This window comes from Parambassis ranga, chromosome 12, assembly GCF_900634625.1.
Source record: "Parambassis ranga chromosome 12, fParRan2.1, whole genome shotgun sequence".
In the NCBI taxonomy this organism is placed as follows: Eukaryota; Metazoa; Chordata; class Actinopteri; family Ambassidae; genus Parambassis; species Parambassis ranga.
Genome location: NC_041032.1, coordinates 14,148,077 through 14,170,290, shown reverse-complemented (window position 1 = coordinate 14,170,290; position 22,214 = coordinate 14,148,077). Strand labels below are relative to the sequence as shown.

The following is a 22,214-nucleotide window of genomic DNA, read 5'->3' as shown; positions in this document are numbered from 1 at the left end:
AGGCTGATCTTATCGTGAAGGACCACAGACGCACAGACATCAAATCTACTTCCCCTCCCACTGTGATTCATCCTCTTTTGCAGAATACGTCACATGCATTTAAATACAATTGGTACTGAGAATGATATTTTGGGCAGTAAAAAAAAAATCTTTAACAATACAAGATATTTGTCATGTAGTGTAATGACAAATATAATAGGATTTGATCCTTTAGTGCTACATTACATCTTTTTTTGTATGTTACCAACACATCAGGAAGGAAGCAACCTCTTGCCACAACAGAAGCAATCCCTAATCCCCATCCTGCCTTCTATTCACAGTGCATAACTAAAGGACCATCTCCTAAAATGACTCGGAGGACTTAAATAAGAAAGCAGGAAAACAGATGGATGCAGAGTTCCACATGAGGGACGGACACAAGCACAGGAAGAGGTCTTGAACTAACAAGTGACAAAAAACTGCATCGAAACACACACACACACACACACAAACACACCGAGACATGCAAATGACTGCATCTGTTAATAAATGGCAAATATGTTATTGTAACATTTGTATGACTCAGAAAAAAACCCTTTCATTACAAACACTTCCTGCATAGCTGTATCTGTTTCGCTTCAGGCGATGGTGACAACAATGACCCTGCCACGTTGACGGCATTCCCGGTAACCATCAGCCCTTATCAATGCAGGCGTCCTTCTCCATTTATCAATTTTCTAGAGCAGGCTCATCCTGACGCCAATGTGCGTCAGGATGAGCCTGATAAAGACTCCCTGTGCAGACTCACCTGCTGTCAATAAAATCTCTGTCATTCAGCATTAAATGTGTGTGTGTGTGTGTGTGTGTGTTTTTTTTTCTATTATAAAAGGAGTCTTTTTAACCATGTTTGCAGTTTTAGGTCAGCAGAAAAGCTGCAGGGGAAAAAAAACACAAGCTTTAAAGCTTAAGTAAAATATTAAAATAAAATCTCTAAATCTGTTCTCAATCCTGATTTTAATACAGGAAGTGTTGTGCCAAATTTAACTGCCACGCAAAATTCTCTTTAGGCTAGCGTGATATGGACAGAAGACTGATTGCCTTCTCTTTCACCATGAATATTATTAACACTGAAGAAGGCATTAGCAGAGAAATCCGACATTGTTAATCTTAATCCAATCATGTGAGAGCAAGCGGGGAGAGGCACAACTTTTCTTTGAGCGCAGATGAAGTTGGCTTTTAGGTTATTGGAGGAGATCGCTGATGGAGCCGCGCGCGCTGGGTCGATCAGGTGGTTTACGTGCACTTCTGCTTTTGAATGAACAAATGGATCCGGTGGTAAGCAGGTTTTTCTGGTTTTCAGAACAAAAGATTAGGAACCTGCACAACACCTGCACAACACCTCCACATTATGGGCAAGAATGCCATTAGAGGTAAAAAAAAAATTAAAAAAAAAAGACACACTAGAGAAAAACTAAAATATTTCCCTGCTTTATAGGGTTATTTGTTCTTATTTTATATTTTTAAATACAAAATATTGGCTAATTTTACTGATAAATCATTGCCAATGACTTTCTAATCATCTAGTAACACCACTGTACCTCATTCCACCCACATATAGGTCTGTAACCAAGCAGAGAGGAAGATATATGATAGGACACAGCACGTATAGACAATCAATGAGCTAAAGAAAAAAAATAGGGGACTGGTAATTGATTATTGATTTGGTTGTAAATGAGAACAAACAGCCCCAGAGGCCGTAACCCTCCTAATTGTATTGTTTGTTTGTGAGTGGTTTCCAACAAAATCTGGCAAACATGAAATTCCAGCCTGGCATGAGGCCTTAGCCGTGGACCTCCCTGCTAAAGAGGAGGTCAAATACACAAGGACCTATTGTTTACTGAAGATGAGGGTAGCCTGCACTCCACTTCACTGAACCGCCTTCCCCCCTCCTCCCCTTCCAACACATCATCACTGCAGAGTAGGCAACAATGGACAGAGACCGAACGGAGAGAAAGGCATCACGTCTCCCTCTTTCCAGTCTTGCCAATCGAAATGCCAGGGCAGCTTAACCATGAGGAGAACCCAGAGCCGAGCCAGTGTTTTTAAAGATCACACAGCCCCTGTGAGACCTGGAAGCATCCTTCATGGACAATACTTAAACTGTCCCTGTTAAAAGAGACACATGCCTGAAAGAGCACAGACACGATAACAATATATCAGCAAAAATCCATAAATAAAAGTCTGAACCCTCTAACTGTGCAGCCTGCACCCCGTTTAGAGCAAAGCTTAAGCCTTAAACCCCTTTGAGGATCGGTGTTACAGTAGCAGAAAGAGCATACTGGCAGCTACCCGATGCTGCTGCTGAGAGATTTAGAGGAGTGGCCACACTGGCCTGGGATATTTAAGACGGTTACCATGCTGGCAGGTCTCTTTGAGCCCTTTGTGTTCCCCTCTCAGCTCCTTTGGCTGGGCAGGGAGGCCGACACCTGCTTGGGGCCTTGGGGTTCCCAGCACTGTGCTGCTAACTGGGTATAGAAACTGGCAGGCTGCACAGAGAGAGAGAGAGAGAGGGTGGGGGCGAAACAGGACTGTAGCTCGGCCTATCTGTGCATGAGGATTTGAAAGAGTAAGAAAATAAATCATCTAGGAAGCACTTTTATGGCTTTATATAACGCAAATAATTTGGCACAAGCCAAAGCTTTCTTTTTGATTGGAGCTGGGCATCATAATAAATCACTGAATAACCTGATTTAACCACAGGGTGGGAGGGTTGTAGCTGATTATTGTTTTTTGCTAATTAAGCATGACCACACTGACTGCTGACTTACCACACTGGCACGCTACAATCTTTCCTCATGAATCCTTTCAGGAGAAGTTTGTTTGGACTTCTTACTCACAGCAAAATACTCCATTCTGCTTGTTTTTTTGAATGACTCCTCACTTGTAAAAGCTGCTGGTGAAAAACTTCCTGCTCTGATTAATCACTCTGGCAAACGCAGGATTTCAACTATGCTGTTATCATTGCCAAAAGAGCTCATGATTTGAACAAATAGTGCTACATCTCCGGCCCTCTGCTGCTGCAAACAAAAGAGATAAAAATGCAGCCCGACAACTTCATAGCTTAAGGCTGTCAACATTTCACTGTCACCACAGACTGTAGATAACAGTCTGTGATGTCACCCACAGGTTACTGAAGAGGTGTGTTGGGCGGCTTTGACCAGCACCAGGTTGGGATTCACCTACACTCCCGGTTAAAGGTAGGGTAGGAGATTTTGAAAACTCAGTGAGAGTCAGCCAGATTTTGAAAGGAAACACACGCCCCTTTCTCTCGGAGCTCACCCCGAAGCCACGCCTCCAATCACATGGACACGCATTACCTGAAGACGAGCTGCGGTCTGTGACTTCGGCCATCATGCACGTACCTCTCTGGTGTGCGCAGAGCAGGAAGAGAGTAACAACCAGCCAATACTCCACGCAGGGTCCACCCGGAGGATTGGCTGATGTTTTTAGCATTTTATAGCTTCCACAGATGATTCATATTCTTCGTTTTAATGCGAAACTGCCAAACTAATTGGTTGCTATCGGATTGTAAAGAGAAGTTACACTAAATTAACAAAAAGTGCATCAGGATGAAATCTCCTACCCTACCTTTAATCCACATACAGGCAAAGAGGTGGAGTGAAAAGACAGATTTGTGGCATCGACAGGCAGCCATCTTTGTAGCAAACTAAATCTGATGCTACAAGCTTCTTTTAATTCCCCTTCTCTGAAAGGGCAGCCCGGCTCATCACATGCTGTTACCACATGGCAACTTCAACACTTCATATCCAATGCAGAGAGCTCAGTTGGGAGGTTGAGAGGTTCCAAATCCTGTGAGCAGAGTGCAGAGGAGTGATGTGAGGAAGTTGGACATTCAGTTACTGCCAACTGCTCACTTCTTTACCCACTCGGCATCAATGCACAGAGATGCTGCTTCTTCTTCTTTTTGCAGCAGCATGCCAAGAAGTGAGAAGTGTTTTTTTTCTGCTCTGTTGCTGTAAAACCACACTGTGCCTAACCACACACACAAACAAAATATGTAATGGGAAAAACTCTATAAGTAGTTCATTTTGTGAAAAAAAAAATTACTACTTATAGTGAAAAAGAAATTCACTGAGACTGTGTAACAAAAACTACACAGCATATTTTCTTAATTAGCAGGGCCGCCTGCTCTCTACCCGCCCAGCTGTGTGGATGGTGATAACAGCAGCGGCTGCTCCCGATTATCGTGCTTTCGAGCATCTCAGTGCCATCCTATGATTAAAAAAAAAAAATGCTCGGAAGCTATTATTGTGACACTTTATAGACTAAACATTACATCATCATGGCGCAGAAGCCTCCATGTTTGGAGCCGCCATCATGCTTTACTTGAAACTAAATACTGAGACCACAGAGGATGACACACGGACGGGGACAGATGTCTGCGGCGATGTCATTTACAGATTAATGGAGTTTGGCCATAGATGTGGCAGAGACTCCGGCTCGCCTACACGATAACACCAACTGTGGGCATCAAATCCCTCTTATAATACCTGACAGGAATGAGGAGCCCATCTTAAAATACTGCCAGCTGCATCAGAGTTTTGGATTGCATTTGCCTGCAGGCTGATGAACCCATTCTGACAGCCAGGAGTACAGACAGCCAGGCTACAAGTATTGGCAAAGCTAACTGGCATTTCAGCTGACGCTTCTGACTGAAGAGCAAAAAAAAACAAATTAAAAAAATTAAAAATGCGGCCTAAAGAACATCACTGTTCTCACGGAGCCTACTTGTACGAGGCAGCGCTCACCGTTCCCACAAGTACCCAAGATGGTGACCGCAGAGGTGACAAAAAAAGAGACGAGTCGATATATAGACAGCTTCTGCAGGTTGCACCACACCACACATAGCCAGGAAGTTTAGGTACTGACCAAAAGAGCAAAAATATAAATACAAGTGGCTTTCTGTGAAACCAGACCTACTGAGGAGCCATGTCAGGTGGTTCTGCACACCCGACGAGGATGCAGGTTTACTTGGTGGTATATGCATCTGTCTCACTTGTTTTAATTATATTAGGACTTACAATAACACATAATTATGGGTGTGACCACTTTGAGTGACAGGCTCACCCGCCTCAGCTCCACTTCTTTGCCTGTATCTGGATTTCAGGTGGACTATGACCCTGCCAACATGGTGGCCCCACAGAGACTCAAAGAGGTGAAGCTTCTTACATTGGTTATATACAGTATGTGGAGGTAACCCAGGATTCTCTCTCTCTCTCTTCTGTTAACTGGGGATCCTAAAGGAGAAACTTAACACTAGGGGTGCTGGCGTGTGATGACTAAGATACTTCATAGTGAACCAAATGTTGCCAGTGTGAGCGCACTTAAGACCGACAAAAATCATTTAGTTCCCCTCACTTACAGGGAAAATTCCTGCTGTCTCAAGTTTCCAGGATAAATCCACAGACACCAGTGTGAGCTGCAGTAACGCTCCGATCCATCTGGAAGTCACGGAGGATAGACACGAGCCTCCAGTTCATATGTGCAAAGCCTCCTTTTATGTTAAGATAAAGCCAGCGAACAGCTGCACGGCCACCACTGCACTGCACAGCTGACTGTTACCCATATGGGGAAAAAAAATCATCTAGAAACTGAAACAGATGATGCAGCAGTCGTCGGACATTATCCACGGCGAGCTCACCAGATGACAGATGAGAGGAAGAGTTCAACTTTTCAACAGACACGTTGAGGATTAACTGACAACTACTGCTAGTTTCATTTATTAAAAATGAAACCATCAATGAGGAGGAAGGAATAGAGCTTGTGTGAAGGCAACACTACACAGAGGATGTAAAATGGAAACCCTCCTATATAATTACTAGTTGTAGGGCCCCTGCTGAGCTAGCATGTCGACCTAAAGTGGCCACAGCAAAGGCAAATGAGGGGTCAGGTCCAGTAAAGGGTATATTTAGTCTGACGGTGGCAAGCTTTTTAAAAACAACACGCCCTTTCTCTTAGTCACATGGTCCTGGAAGATCTGAAAAACTTCCCTATAAACATGCAGGCCAGTGAAGTCGACTAACTAGAGGCACAAGGATTACGGTGTGGTGTCTGAGAACTGAATGTGCCTTCTGTAGTCTGAACATGAAAACATAATCACCAGGCTTCCTTCTTTTAATTAAAAGGAGGTAAAACTTTTTACTACTGAAATCAGCAATGGCAACGAAAGACAACTTTATTATTTTTAGGGATCACCTAGTGCCGTCATCAAACATGGTGAAACAATCAATTTGTGTCACTTCTCATGAGGTCAATACTGGTATTTATAATGTAAACTGGGGTCACATGGAAGCCAGTGCTCACAGCGAAGCTATAAACCTTTCACTTAATGTAATTTCCTTGAGGCTACTGTGATGGCCTTGGGGTGTATAATGTGGGACTATTTTGGGAAAGCCCAGCTGAAGACCTTGTGGCTCTCAGCTGAAGGCCTTGCGGTCCGGCGTTGGTGAATGGAAGTTGCATTTGTGGAAGTGTTTTGTGGGAGCAGGTGACTTCAGAGAAGACTGCACCTCTGGGTTTTACATTAGGGAGGAAATGCCTGTATGATTTCTACACAGAATAAGCAGAAGGTCTTTAAATTTACAGCTACTAGGCTTTCCCACCAGTCAGGACCCATTTGAAGGGGCTGTAAACATCACTAAAACCCTGCTATATTTTCTCCATCCCTTTCTGCCTTTAAAGAGAACTCTTTTCTCCTCTGCTTTCTCCCTCAGTGCGGTCCGATTTCACGGTGGTAATTTTGGCCGGCAGAGACAAAAACCTCCTTTGGAGTGCGGTGTGAAAACTGCCCCCCCCCCCATCACACATACACAGGGCTGCCACAACACTAACAGTGTGTCCTCCTGAACTTGGCATTCCGGCGCATAAAACGCTAATTTCACCGTTTCCTTCGCAGCACCAGGGGAGGGGGGATAAACAACACAAAGCCAAGTCTCAAACTCTTAAACACTGATCGCACTGATTTCTCGTGATCTGACGGGCAGATTTAGTGCAAGCGTTCTGCTTCTGTTCCTCGTGCAGCACACACAGTTTACAATAAGTTTCACCAGATTCATGGTAATTTGTTAAACACAGAGTGCTGGAGTTCACACAGAATTAAACGAAAGTTGGTTTTCATTCATTCTTTCTACAATTACATCAACATGAGGAGTTATGTTTGTGTTTTATATTGTATTAATCAGACTGGACAATTGGCCATTAGCTTCAGAAATCTGGCCAACAGCTGTTTAAAGATATTTTAAACCACAACTTAAAGCCAACAGCTGCAGAATAAAACCTTTCTGGTCTACAGACACACAACCAAACAGAGAACCCGAGCATGTGATGTAGGCAGAGCGACAAACACTCCAAACAAAAGGCATCTAAAACAGCCTGCAGTACAGTAGGCAGAATGACTGTTGTCGGTTTAGCTATAAAAACTGGAAAATCCAAGGTGTTATTAGCAATTCTGCAAATATTTTTGAATGAGGCAAGCAGCAAGTCCTCACATAAACCTGCCCCTATTATATATAATATAATATATATATAAATGGTTAACTATTTAGAGATTATGTGTGGGGGTTCAGTTCACAGATCATTTAACAATATTGTTACGAACTGCAGTTTCCCCTGCAGCCACTAGGGGCGGCTCAAAAAGTGAGTCAATCCCTATGTTTCTCAATGCTAAAAAGTCCAGCTTCACAGCAGAAATGAACACGTTTACAGCCTGGTTCTGGTTGATGAGTTCTGTTTTTTGTGACCATTGTATTGATGGGTGAATGCTGTTACAAGGACTTCAAATTAAACACAATTATGGGCATTTGAGGGACAGGCTTCTGGCTCTCCAAGCCTTAGCTAACCGAGTTTAAAAATCAAAAAAGAGATCTTAATGTAACCACTGCTGATACAGGCACTCTCATATGGTGAATGTGACACTCTTCGTGTGAACTTCGTGACGAGCAAACCACTATTTCTTCTATTTCTTTCACAGTTCTAGTTTCAGAACTGTGATAAGGATGCCACACTTCTAACCTACTTTAACTACAGCTGCATGCATACACCACTTTGACTTTTGACCACTTTGGAGAAATTCAGAGCTTGACAGAGCTTTTGTGCCTAGCTACAGTTGCTAAGCTATGACTGGACAGCCATTGACTGTCTGGAGGAAGGTTTTAGCAACAACACACACCACCAGCTCGCTTCCAAGCAAACACAAAACAAAGAGGATCGCAACTTAAACAGAAAAGGAAAATCAAATCAAAAACAAGGATTTAAGGGGAAAAAAGGAAGCATCATTAAGAAAAGTACAAACTTTTTGGGTTTGTCCCTTTTATAAGCCAAGAAGAATCAAATCAGAGTTGCCCAGGTGTGGTCATGCAGGAGTGAACAAAAACAAGCCCCAAGGTGGTTGTAAGAAGAAGGCTGAAGAAGCATGCGGCTATCATGTTGAAGCATGCAGGCCTGTGAGCGGCTCGGTATTGGTCTGCACAGCAAACAGGGAGAGCGAGGGAGGGGTGAGGGCGTAAGGAGAGGAGTAAAGTTTCTGACCTGTAGCTCCTTAAAAGATGCGACGCTCTTCCTCTGGAGAGAATTATAAAATCCTCAAGCTAGGGAAGGGGGGAAGAAGACAGAAAGATCAGACAAGACACTTAATGCTGTGGGTGTGTGTGTGAGAGAGAGAGAGACATGAATGATGATTTAATAAAAAACAACATGTTGCACATTAAACATCAAAAAGGATGTACACACACGGATGGTAGACGAGGACTCTGAGAAGGACAAAACAATTACACAGCGACTTAAATATCTTCACCACTAAGCCGGTGATATCATATGATGCACATCGTGATACTGTGTTAACTTTTTATAATCAAGGACAAACAAATGGTGTTCACTGGTGTGCAGTGAAGAGCCCCGTCTTGTGGGAATACTATGATGGGAACTTCAGCTCTGGGACACATTTTCATTTCCTCTTCCACTTCCTTATTCTGACTAAACACCATAATTCACCTTTAGACTGCATAAAGCTGCTGCTGTGAGAACCCAGATGTGTGATGATAACACATCAGTGCTTCAAAGCTGTTAGTATCCTTTACAGAAAATGTCTTCACTTATGCAGAACTTATGCAACCGTTTATGCAAATAACCAAAGCTTCATTCCAAGAGTGTGTGTCAGATAGGAGGACATCAGAAAAAACCTGAAGCAGAGCAAGAAAAAGGCTTCGTCAGCACTGAGCATCACTAAGGAAACTAGAGCAGAGCAAAGACTTGGATGAATAATCTGCAGTCAACTGGGGGGGAAAAACTTTTTTCCTCCAGTTTTAATGCCTGAAAATAAGTTCACGAGTCCAAAGAGGGAACGTAGAAATCTCATTGTCATTGTGACAGATGGTTGGGCCTCCATTCACTACACTGTTCCCTTACACTGCTTCCCTGAGCAAAATGAAAACCCTCACAACCAGCCTGAATACATTCTCCCTGCACCAAGTACACCAGCTTTATTCCCACAGTCCTCCACAATCCCACTCTGTTTGAGTGGAAAACAAGGGCTTACATATTTACTTTGCCTTGACTGCACTATCATCAGGGAATCAGTGCTTCCACCCCCCCCCAAAAAATACACAAATACGTAACAAAAGAAAAAAAAGATCAGCAAAACTTTAGGATAAAGCTGTCAGAATGGATGCTGCCCCAGAACAAGGAGGTAAATCTTCCAGGCAACTGAATTGAGGTCACCCAAATACGCAGATTCATTAGCATTGGCTTGATGTGTTAAGCTACAGTAATGCAGACCCCCCCCCCCCTGTTCTGCTGTATAAAAGAATAATCAGATTATGGTAAGCAGTGATGATACACAGCAGGCTGCAAAGATGGGACTAAACCTGCTCTGGATGTGCATGAACATCAACTGTCAGTAAAGCAGTGACCGCAGCATCCTGATATGAGCTTGTTGCAGCATGGTGTATAGATCGTTTCCGAGTCTTCAAACAACCAGAAAAGTGCGTCCCTGCCTCTCGTCGTCCTCCTCTGATGGCGCCCATGGACCACTGGGAGTAGATGACAGTTGCCTAAGATTGATGAGTCGTAGGCCAAAGAGCACATCCCCCATGACATCTTCAGGAAGCACTTTGACTTGGCGTCCCTCTGCTCCCACAAAACCCCATGACAGCTGACACAAAGTTTTTACTATGCACCCACAAAACCCAGTGACACCAGTGACACCACGCCTTCCTGTGTCTCAATTCAGCCTGTCCCGAGTGGGTGTCGAGCCCAAGCAGTCGCCCCCCCCCCCCCCCCCCCCCCCCCCCCCCCCCCCGAACCACGCCCTTGGTGACACAGCGGTCTGGAGAAGGGACGGAGAGGAAATGGAGATGTCACGGGTCTGGGGTGTTTAAATTGATGAGTGGACTTGAATGAGGACCAGGCAAAGCTGGCCTATTGAGGACTCCTCTAGGGAGAACAAACGTATTAATGGTCCTACTTCAGAAACTCAGCGTACGGTCAACATTCTGACAGGATGGGGCTATTCAGCTCACTCCACTGTGACACCTGATTGTCCCCAAGCTGATAAAAGTTCCCAGCATGATCTTATGACCATCACAGCTCCACATCTTTTCACTGGTGCACTTGACTCAGCAACTACCCACTCACTCAGCTTCCCCCTTAAATTATGTATAATAACTCTCCAGTTGAACTTGTAATGACAACCAAAGGCACGTTTTACTTCTCCACCTTGTCATTGAACACACCGTAACAACTGACAAGAAAAACAGACGGGATGAACCTTGGAGGGGGAAACCCTCCATCATAGGCTACGTTCGGACTGCAGGTCTTAATGCTCAATTCAGATTTTTTGGTGAAATCCGATTTTTTTGGTGTTTACAAAATAATATGCGATTGCTACCACGGCCCTGAAGTGATCCGCATGCGCAGAAGAGGACGCGACGTCACACAATGTGTGCTTGTGTGGCTTTGTTTACGTTAATGTCCGATCCTAGCCAACATAATTACAACCAAATAATATTAAGAAGAACGCTGAGAAGGAAGAGAGCCGTAGCTGCAGCAACGTCTGTACAGAGATGTGTGTGGGTGCGGAGTGGTGGGATAGTGATGTGACTGTCCACTCCTATGTCGCAGAATTGTGACGTCTGTCGCCTTTCGCTGACGCAAAAGTCGGACATATGACGCATAGCCGTTCAGACTAAGGTCGCATTGCAAAAAATCGGAATTGAGCTGTTCAGACTGTCATGACAATATCACGTACAGGTCACATTCGTGCAAAAAAAAAAGGATTTGGGTCACTTCAGCCAGCAGTCTGAACGTAGCCATAGATTCAAACACTCAAGAGTTCAACGTTCAGACCGATCATTTAATAGGGTTTCATCGTAAGTAACATTTAATCAGCCTGTACCCTCCTGAGAGTGATATGAACTCACACATGGGACCATGACTGATACAGAAAGGCAACACACACAGCAGGCTGGGGAAGGCCACACATCTTTATGACAGTGAGGTCATTCCGGTAAAAGACCCACAAACACCCCCCCCCCCTTTACTGTCTATCTATAAAGGCCTGTGACAAGTCTGTCAGCCAACACCACCACAGGTGGGGGAGGGAAGCAAAATCAAACTTTGCTATGAAGGAGCGTGCAAATTCATACATTGATTAAAGAGAGAGAGGACAAAAGAGAAGGAGGAGGAGGAGAAGAAGGAGGAGGAGGAGGATTCTCCTTATGGAAAAACAGAAAGGAGCAGGAAACATGATAGTATGGTCTGAGGGCGTGAGGAACAATGCATTCTTCCATCTTGTTTTTACGTTTTTTTCCCCCCTAAAGAACAGAGAGCCGAAGGAGGAATTTAAACGTATTTTTTTCCTCTCACTGTATATTTTTTTTTTGCTCTGTGAGCTACACTTTTCTTAAGCACTGGGGGTATTCCTTTATGATGTAACACAGGGGTGAAATTCCTGTTCTTCCAAACCCTGCACAGAGGGTGTTCTGGAGGTCTTTAGCACACGGACATGCACACATGCACAAAGCGATGTGTTGAGGGGGATTATGCAGCCTTGAACTTAGAATCCCCAACCACAAGTACTACTACAGAGCAAATCTGGCTTTAGAAACTTTCCTCGTCCCAGAGTGTAATACAATAACAGGGTCAACCTAAAATCCTGCAACTGAAACATTTTCTCTTGCTGCAGACAGTTAAAGAGCAGCAGTTGTGTAGCAAACGGATGCAAAACTCTTCTGTTCCACTTGTTTTGAGATGTGCGAGATGCCCGCTGATATCCCTCCATATGTAAATGTTTGCTTATCAGCAAACTAGAGAGAGAGGGAGAGAGATAGAGAATAGTAGAGGGCATTTGTGTGTGTTGGAGAGAAAATAAGTAGCTGTCTTCGTCCGGCTTTGTATGAATCTTAAGTAGTACCATGTTGAGGGTGGCTTTGTTCGCTGTCACTGTTGGGGGGCACGTCTTCCAATTTCTTTCCTCACTTCCTTTTTAGCATAACATTTATCATTCTTCCCAGTCAAACAATCATCCGACAACATGGACTAGCTGTCCACAATAAACTACCACCCTCCCCCTGTCCCACAACCACCACCACTTTCTGGTTGCTTGGATACCTTTCATCCAGCAGGGAAGCTTGTCAACAACATCATCACTTACTTAGAAAGCTTCACTTGATTTGGTCCAACAGAGGCTTAATAAAAAAAAATCTTGCTCTTCTGAACTACAGTTTCTAAGATCATCTTTCCCTTCTTTGTGTTGCATCCAAACACACTTAAAAGCCCTGCATGCAAAAATTGCAATGCATCCGTAAGGGAACGGTTTAAGTGGTACAACCTTCTAATTTGCAAGAGAAATTCCCCTCTGGGCAAATATAGCATTATCCAGCTCTGCGAAACACGTTAGATGCACAATATTTTACGCTGACATGACAGTGTGCCAGGAGAGGCGCCCTCAAGTCAGATTCATAGAGAGGAGTGCTTCCTTCTTCCCCTCAAAAGGGTGAACAGGTGCATTAGCAATAAGTGGAGAGATGCTCGACTAAGTGCATACGAACACTGATTGCATCTGCCAGTGCTACTCACTCCGTGTGCAGAACATTTTCTTTGGTATTGTTACAGGCTAAACTTTTTTTTTTTTTTTTTCTAAACTGTAGCTATACAATAGTGCCGGCCTCACGTGTGCCTCTCCTTTCAGCTGACTGGCCTGTGCCACTTATTCCGCCGATTATAACAGCAGATTATTTTGCTTGCTCCGTCTAACAAGCACTGGACACAGAGAGAGACAAAGCCAAAGTTGACAAAAGAGACAAAAAGAGAAAAGGAGATGGGTGCACAGATAGAGAACTGGTGCAAAATGAAGGGGGGGGTAGAAGAGGTAGTATGGCAAAGACCCGAAAACCCTTTAAATGTTTTGTCAGGGAAATAAACAGCAGCAACATACCAGCACAGTGAACGAGAATGCTAATCAGCCCTGATGCTAATGTCATACGTCTTCAGGGGCAAAACAGACGGTCTTTATACCAACCCCCCCCCACAGCAACACACTTCTCTCTGTGCTATCTGAACCCCATGTTTCTCCTCACATAAACACTTCCAGGAGCAGAGGGAGAGAAGTGCGACAACAAGAGACGGCATCGTTTTCTTACTTCATACACTCAAACAAAAGGAGTACAGTCAGATCTTAACACACGCTCTTTGTGAAGGATAAACTGCTTCTTACTTGTCCGTCATGGCGTCGGCTAGCGAAAACTGATTCATTAAATCTTCTTCTCACTTTTCTTCACACAGCTGGAAATGGTCGAGGATGAGGCCCAGGGCTAGTGTCACAGCACAGGTCTGCAAGACAGGGGGGAAAAAAAGAACATCATCATTTTTTTTTTTACCTACAACAAGCGTGATTTCCCATAACAATTCTTTTTCACATTATCTTTTTGCATATTTTAACCACTCCCAGGAGGAGGAGGTAAGATGCTACTTGGTTTTAACTTAAACAGCAATCAAGCAGATGCAAGATGGTGGGAAAACAGCACTAAAGAAGCCAATTAGGAGGCGGTTTCTGTAAATGTCTGTGCCCCCTCACATGTCCAGAGTTCCTGCAGTGGAAGAACACCTTGTAAAATAACAAAAGAATAATAATAAGAAACACATGTTACAACCAAATGATACGCAAGTGCTGGCTTTATTTGAGCAACAGCTCAAAGTCGATGTCAGCTTATTATTGTGCAAGACACACATTTTCATTTTCAAACTGAAAGCCGATTATTTTTCCCAACATGTATAAATTATGTTAACCTGAAAAGAAGGATTATTATAAACTGATTTATAAAGTTCTGACTGCACAATCTCTACTTTGTGTTGCAGGGAGAGAGAAAAAAAAATCTCCACTGAAGTGACCATTATTCGGGAGGACGCTGTCTAACTTTGCTGACATGCTTCACTTGCTCACAATTAGCCTAGCAAGGCCTGGTCCCCTCATGCTTTCTATCTAGGGATACTGTTACCATGGTTACCCAGGCAGCCAAGTAGCCAGCTAGCTAGCATAAATAGAGAGCATCTAGGATTCCACCGGGTAGTAAGCAGTCCCGTCACACACTGCAACGATCCGTGGAGCTGATTAACACCCAGCACTAAAGGATGAATGATCATCAATTATCACTAATAAAAAAAAAAAGGTCATAACAAGCACCATATGTTGGAGAAATCTATAATGACACACCTCTAATTGTGCATATTTAGAAATGCACATAAATCAGCAGAGTAACTTCACTGCCAGCATCTGATTTTGAAATTTTAATAAGGCGATAAGGCGAGACACATCCTGTGTGTCCTGCTGGCTGATGAGCCAACCTGGCATTAGCTCCTAAGCTTATGTGCCTTATGATAGATGCACATTAGATCCATAGATTATACCCTGTGATGTGTTAACACGCTACCGATTTGACCTGCCAGAATGGGGTTTCATCCCTGTCAGCAGATAAAACAATTCACAATACACAACAGTCACGAAGAAACAGACAAGAGAAGGTAAGATCTCGACCCCACCCAAATCCGATCAGCCACTAACCCTGGAGCCAGCCTGCAGCAGACGGTCTGCCTTTCACCTCTACAGCCCATCCACCCTGAATGTGAATGTGTCTCCAGGTCTAATAGCAGTTCACTCAACCTTTGTCCATGCATCAGTCTTCAGGGCTGAAGCAAGCATTAGCTGTATACACCCCCGAGAAATCTCCAGTAATCAATTAAACTCAATTTCCTCTGGTCACGCAGCCGCTCTGGATACAAGTACCAACATATGCCAACATATTACTTAAATTATGTCAGCTTTTAGTGACACACTACACTGTCCAAATGTGTTTTTTTTCATCTGCATCATGGGGGCAGCCACCCAAGTATGACAGCTTCAAATAAAAGCTGCAAAGCATGGAGTTTCTTTCTCAAAACCTGAAATTAGCCTGCCTCTCCCTCCTCCTGTTCCTCACACAAACAATGACGCTGCACCAGGATGCCAGCTTGATCCCGTGCATAAGATAGAAAAAAAACACTGTGCTGCAAGAAATCTGTGACACACTTGAAAAACAAACATACAGGTGTTCCCACATGTGCACAGCAGAGATAGAAACTTGTAAAAAGCCACAAAAACGAGGCTCTTTGAAGTAAAGTGATGGAACCTGAAAATCAGAGCAAAATCCAGACTACTTGCAGCCAGCCCTCACTTTTTCCACAAGGTTAAACCTGTTAATGGTGTTTACCACTGCAAGCAGATAGGTTTTTTTAAACGTCTCATACATGCCACAGTTCAAACCCAGACAGTTGGAATGTGCTAAGACAAAAAGGAGCTTAAGCTACATACCAAGGTGCATCCGAAAAGGAGCTAAAAATAACACGTTCACCTGGTGTTACTGCCAGCGACTACTGCATCGACTCTGGAGTCATTTGACATTAAAGAGAATGCAGACTGTCCCCTTTCCTCTGAAGGCAAAAGCCAGGTGTTAGTAGGTCTTCTGTGAGTTTTATGTCAAGCATTAAGCCAACGCCACCAACTTGTGGCACAGTCCAGGAAATTATGAAATGTCCAAGCTGCCACTCTGCAGGGAGCCTGCCAGGCACAAGACAAAATCTTTCTACACTGCAAAACAAGTCACTGTACTGCCTTTTTCTCTCAGCCACAACACATCATAGGGGTAACTCCTGAAGAAACAGACCCGCTCACTGCACCACACGAACCTGCCATCCACCACAGCGCTGAATTATTTACCCCTCAGATGAGATTTGGGTAAAAATAGCATAGCACCAAGCTGGAGACTCCACACCGACTGCACAGAGTAAAGCGTTAAGTGGTGCTGCAGAAGACAAAAAAAAAAAGATTTGATAGATGACAGCAGTCGACACGCTCGTCAGTGTCACCACAAGCCGTGTGGTGCGACGTGAATCTTACCATAATCTGAGTGAAGCAGCTCCAGCAGGTTGAGAGGGAAGAACGCAGCATGAGAGGCTCTTCTAACCTGGCTCAGTCACACTGTCATTACTGGAGGAGTCAGCAACGGTTTGCATGACAAGTGAATAAAATAGAATATAATAAAACCTCCTCCCTCTCCCGGTCAACTGCCTGCCTCTCTCCCTCCCTCCCTCTGTCTCCCTCCTTCCTTATCTAGCACGATAAACACTGCAAAAAAAAAAAAAAGATGCTGCAAAGGGTGGAGAGAAAGTGCTTGCATTCAAGACCAATTTCACTTCAGCGCATGCCAGTGGCAGTCTGTCTCCATCTGAGTGGGTAACAAAAACAGCCAGGATTGCCTCTTCCTCCTGTCACAGCAGTCTGCTGCTGCTCGCCAGTGGACAGCGACAGCGCAGAGATCGCGCCTCTGGAAAGTGTCAATGCACACAATTGCTAAGGAGGGGGAGGGGGAATTTGGGGTGGCGGGTGAGATGAGAGGGGGGAAGGGACTGAGGGTAGAGTAGTGTGTGTGTGTGTGTGTGTGTCTATTGTTGTGGGGACACTTTTTCTCTGCACTTTGTGGGTTCAGTTGCTGCCTCGGGTTGATGTAAACAACACACAGGTTAACTGTAAAGGCAGTTTGGGCCCTGAGGCTCCATGTTGAGATATCTCTCTCTGTATGCAAACACAACAAAAAAAACTGCTTTCCTATGCAAACCTGCCACACAAAACGGCTTGATTACAGATGAAGGACAGAACAAACGGACAGACGGTGATATCCTCAACAGCAACAGAATGTACTGTATGTAGGCCCGCTCGCTCTCCCCTCTCCACTCCCATTCCCTTCCAGCTCCCTGCTCTCAGTGCCACAACTCTGGGAACCTTTTCAAAACTGTCAATAGCGCTGCAGCGACGGATCAGCACGCTTCCTGCACTCTCAGCAATATCATGTGGGGGCCACATCTTGGGAATCTTCAGTTTTTTGTTAATCTGTACTGAAAACTTTTTAGTCAAAGAAAACACCGACAGCAGCTGAGCCGTGCAGGGTGTGGATAAAGTCCTTGTCTTTGTCACCCAACACGTTTGTCTTTGTACATAATGATTCAAAAACATCACCATTCAATCCATGAGACATTTTTGCTGAGACACTTCTGGAATGCAGCATTGTATTATGCGTGGCCAGCAATGCACACATCAAGTGCTGCCGCTGATGTGGAGCCAGATGCTAAAGGAAATTATTCCAGCCTGAGGGTGCGGGGGGGGGGTACAGGGTGTGGCAGAGGAGGTCTGTTTGTCCCAGATGGCCGTTCCATAGAAGCAGCACAGCACACCTCATCATCAGAGCAGCACAGGCCCCCGCTGACCTCTAACCCTTTAACTCCTGCAGGACCAAAACAAAGAGGGCGCTGCGAGTCATACATCAAACTCGCCCACCTTATTTCCTAAAAGTGTGACACTTGAAAGGTGATTTCTGCTGTTGTGTGCGGCGAATGCTTCCTCCTCCGGCATGCATAATTTTGATTCAATGAAACAGGATTATGATTAAAGGCTTCTACACAAGGAAGAAAAAGTGATTTCTAATGAGCAGGAGGGAACAATAAAGGTCGTGCGTGTCACCTTGTAAAGGCCCAGAGTAGACACAACACACCAACATCAAAGTGCTTGAGGGGGGGGATGGAAGCCAGCTGTGAGATCAGCTAACTAGCATGTATGTATGTTTTCCACCATCAAAAGCCAATAACTCTCCAAACCAGCAGGGGGCAGTAGTCTGTATTCCTTATTCAAAGCGAGAAATTACATCGCCTTAAGGTTCTTATGGGCTGTGTTCGAAATCACTCACTCACTCACTCCCTACTCCCCATATGGGGAGTTCAATGTAGGGCACCATATAGTGAACTCATTGTGAAAGCACTTTCGGACATTTCGGAAACTACCTCCCTCATTGTATGTCACCGTTAATGGCGCCATTGCTGTCGCAAATTAAACGAGCCGATCTCTGCCGGCTAAACAAACTCTGTTGTTAGCAGTTAGAATTTGTGCCGTTATAGCCCAACAAACGTTTTATGGCAAAACATTAATAAAGCAAACACAACCGGTCGTGCTACATTCTTTAAACCATCATTATATTTATAAGACAGGTGACGTAACTTCTGTTCCCGTTCTTTTCGCTGGTCTGCGCAATGCATGATGGTACATATTGCTAAAAGTAGTGACCATCGGATGGACACTACTTTTCATGATGCATTGTGGGATACATTGAGGGCCCTATATGGGGTCTATAATTTCTCACTAATAAGATTTCGGACAGCACTACAAAATGGCGAAGGCACTATATAGGGCCATATGTAGTGATTAGGGAGTGATTTCGAACACAGCCCTTCTCAGATGAGAGTACGTCCTATTGACTTTGTCACTTCCAGTCCTCTTCTCTTGTATTGATTCGCTAAGATTAATAGCCAATCAGCCGAAAAGGGTCCGACACGTGCTTGGCAGCTCAAAAGCTGCCATCTGCAGGTTTATCCCACCAGAATCAGGCTGACGACCAAGAGACAAAATAACTTATAAAGCCTGTGCACGTCACAACAGTCAGTCATTGTAAGCGTGTGCCTTTTAGGTAGTTAAATAATTGCACATGGAACATTAATGCAAGCGCCCCAATACACAACAATGCACCACTAAGAGCCCGTTTTAATGCTCCAACAAAAGAGAAATTTGACAAACAGCCAGAACTGGGTCTGAAGCCCAAACACGGCATCCAAGTAAATAACCCTTGGCATCCGAAACAAATGCCATTTCATTTCTGCACAAAGTTTAAGTTTGAAACAAAGCTCTCTTTCAGCTACACAGTTCCTGACTAAATTCCAATTTCCCACCCATTTTTCAATCATTATTGATTAAGAAAAACAAGGGGGACTTCTAAGGACAGGATCACGTGTTTGTGTGTGTTTTAACAAGCGAAGGAGTTCTGTGTAATTTCATTAAAATCCGCATGCAGCGAGATCTGACAGAATCCAAACAACTCACATACAGACATGTTAAAAATAGTTTAATTATCATTTGGGAGTGTTTAATGTGTGCAAAGATTTCCACACATAAACAGCAGGTAAGGCCGAATTAAACTGCGAGTATGGACAGAGCAGAAAAAATACTTCAACCTGCACGGAAAAAACTATTAATCTTTAACATTTAGCCTTTTTTGTGACATACACGCTGAAACCTGAAAGAGGCAATGACAACTTTACAACACAACTACACCCTTTAACCTGAGGGAAAGTCAGACTGACAGACAGAAGTGCCTGAAACACTCAGCGGCACGCAGCCAGCGGTTTAATGATTTGTCTGCTGCTGGTGAATGATCACACAGTAATATCCTGTCCAGGCTACAGCTCTGCGAGCCCCCCTAGGGTCTGGCTGACATGATTCTGGCTTTCCCCCGGTGCCAGCCAGCCCATCATATTGACAAGACCCGGGTGACCCAGCCAAGGACCTGTGGAATCGGGACCGATGAGGCAGAAGAATTACTTATTGGGGCCGCGGGTGGGGGTGTGAGGGATGTCGCTGCGCTGTGCATTTTTTGGGTTAATTTCACTAAGGAAGCTGTGGAAAAACAGATTTGGAAAACACAACAGCCGTATTTAGGAGAAAACTACGCAGCCTGCATGTTCCAAAAATTCCACAGTGCTTATGCAATGTAAACTAAGCTGGTATATATATAATGTGAGGGGCGTTTCTTTACCCTGAAGCGAGGAGCATTCATTCATTCATTCATGGACTTTCTATGAGCCTGAAAAGGTAAAGAGCATGTGGGAGCAATTCAACAGGGCTAAGGAGGCAAGTGAGAAGGATTCAAACTGCCAAAAAATGCACCAAAGACTCCAACATCATACCTCAAAAGAGCAACATCGTCCCATCTGAACAGATCGTCACACTTTTCAAAATATTTCTGATGTTTCTCAGATTAAACTGAATATTTTTTTACTTTTTACCACCGCTTGAAATTAACTACAAGTCTGCACGTCACTCCAGGGTTGAAGAAGGTGAAGCGAAGGTCTGGGATGATGATGATGATGATGATGATGATGATGTTGTACTGAATTATACTGCAAAGAGCCAAGAATATGAAGGCCTCAGATTTAGCCAGGCCAGAGGGCAAATAGTGAGCCACAGCTCCAGAACTCCTCCCTGCAGCCTGCACACACAGCAGCTGAAAGACCAGACATGCATGCAGGTAAAAGGTTTATGACCCCCCCACCCCCCAGGTGCACTCTACTGCCCCTCTCTAGTCTAGTCCTGGCACAAGATTCCTTGAAGGCCGGACAACTTCTGAGGAGGTAAAGGTGCGCGCTGCAGGTATTTATTCCACTTGAGGGCACCTGCGTGCTCCTCCTCTGCATATATAAAGTGCAGCTATGGGCTCCAGCGCTGTCAATAAAAGGCCCTTTTGTTATTGTAGTTAAAAGAACACCCCTTGATCTATGCATGCCAAAGGGTGGAGACCTCCGAGTGACCTCTGGGTGCCATTTGAAAGTGTGTGCAAGGGAAGTTTAATCTTTAAAAAGATGGAGGACTAAACGGCTCCGAGGGCGCAGACATCTTATTTTTCCTGTTTTTAAAACTTAGCGGGAAAGAAAAGTTGAAGCAAATATAGGTGTAAAAAAAACGTATTTGTATTATATTAATGAAATACAACTGTTTTCCTCTACTTTTGTCGGAGCACCGTCCTCTGGAGCAACAAGTGCAGCTGAGCCTGAAGACCGCGGCGACAGCGCGCATGAGTACGAGCCGAAATATCTCCACAGAAAGCGGAACTTTCACCTGGCTGGAGCCGATAAAAACCTCCTCACTCCGCGGAAAAAAGGAGCCGTACTCACCGCGGGGAAAGTGTCCGTCTTTGTCCCGTGTGTTGTTGTTGCAGCAGCAGCAGCAGCAGTGTGACAAAGTTTGGTTCGTCGCTGTCTCAGCTCAGCATGGCGGCGGCTGCAGCCACAGACTGGATTCAAACCTCTCCGGGCTGTGACACCAACAGACACGGGGGGAGGGTGCAGGGCAGGGGGTGGTGGTGGTGGGGGTGGTGGTGGTGGTGCTGGTGGTGGTGGTGTATCCTCCAAACCTTCTTCTCTTTAAATTAAGCTGCCAAACAACACAAAAGAAAGAGATAAAAATATAAATATGAATGTATCTTAAATGAGCATTTTAAAGTTTTAAATGCTCATTTAAGATTAAGATTAAGATTAAGATTAAGATTAAGATTAAGATTAAGATTAAGAATACCTTTATTAGTCCCACAATGGGGAAATTTTTTTCCCCCTATTTTTTTGCAACAGCAGATACAGACAGCAAAGGATAAGTTATAGGAAAGATATATACATGATAAAATAAACTACCAATAAAATATAGAATAGAATAGAATAAAAAAAAATATTGCACAGGTGAGTGGAGGTAGAAGTGGTCTGTAAGAAAACTGTACATAGTGCATCAAAAACTAAATAAATAATTAATAAATAATAAAGATTTGTTGTGCACTTTTTTTTAATCATTTAATGCATAATAAGCTAATTGAACACTTTAAATGCATGATAAATACTTACATTTAATATACTTTATGCACTTATAATTAGGTATTTCTACAGTGTGCAGTGGTGCAAGCCACGACCTGCAGCATCTATAGCAGCCTGTGTACAATAATGTGCTCTGAAATAACAAAGTGCACACATCTGTCCTTTGACTTTTT

General features: G+C 44.1%; 1 protein-coding gene across 2 annotated transcripts in view; it reads right to left on the bottom strand.

The window, feature by feature from the left end:
• Positions 1-21,490, bottom strand: part of sema4d (sema domain, immunoglobulin domain (Ig), transmembrane domain (TM) and short cytoplasmic domain, (semaphorin) 4D) — a 30,268-nt gene extending 8,778 nt beyond the window's left edge. For both annotated transcript variants that reach the window (XM_028417702.1, XM_028417701.1), the window contains exons 1-3: positions 21,355-21,490; positions 13,769-13,884; positions 8,587-8,645 (exon numbers count right to left, since the gene is read on the bottom strand). The gene's annotated coding sequence lies outside the window, so the exon portion shown is untranslated. The remainder of the gene's footprint in view (positions 1-8,586; positions 8,646-13,768; positions 13,885-21,354) is intronic.
• Between the last annotated feature and the right edge of the window lie 724 nt (positions 21,491-22,214).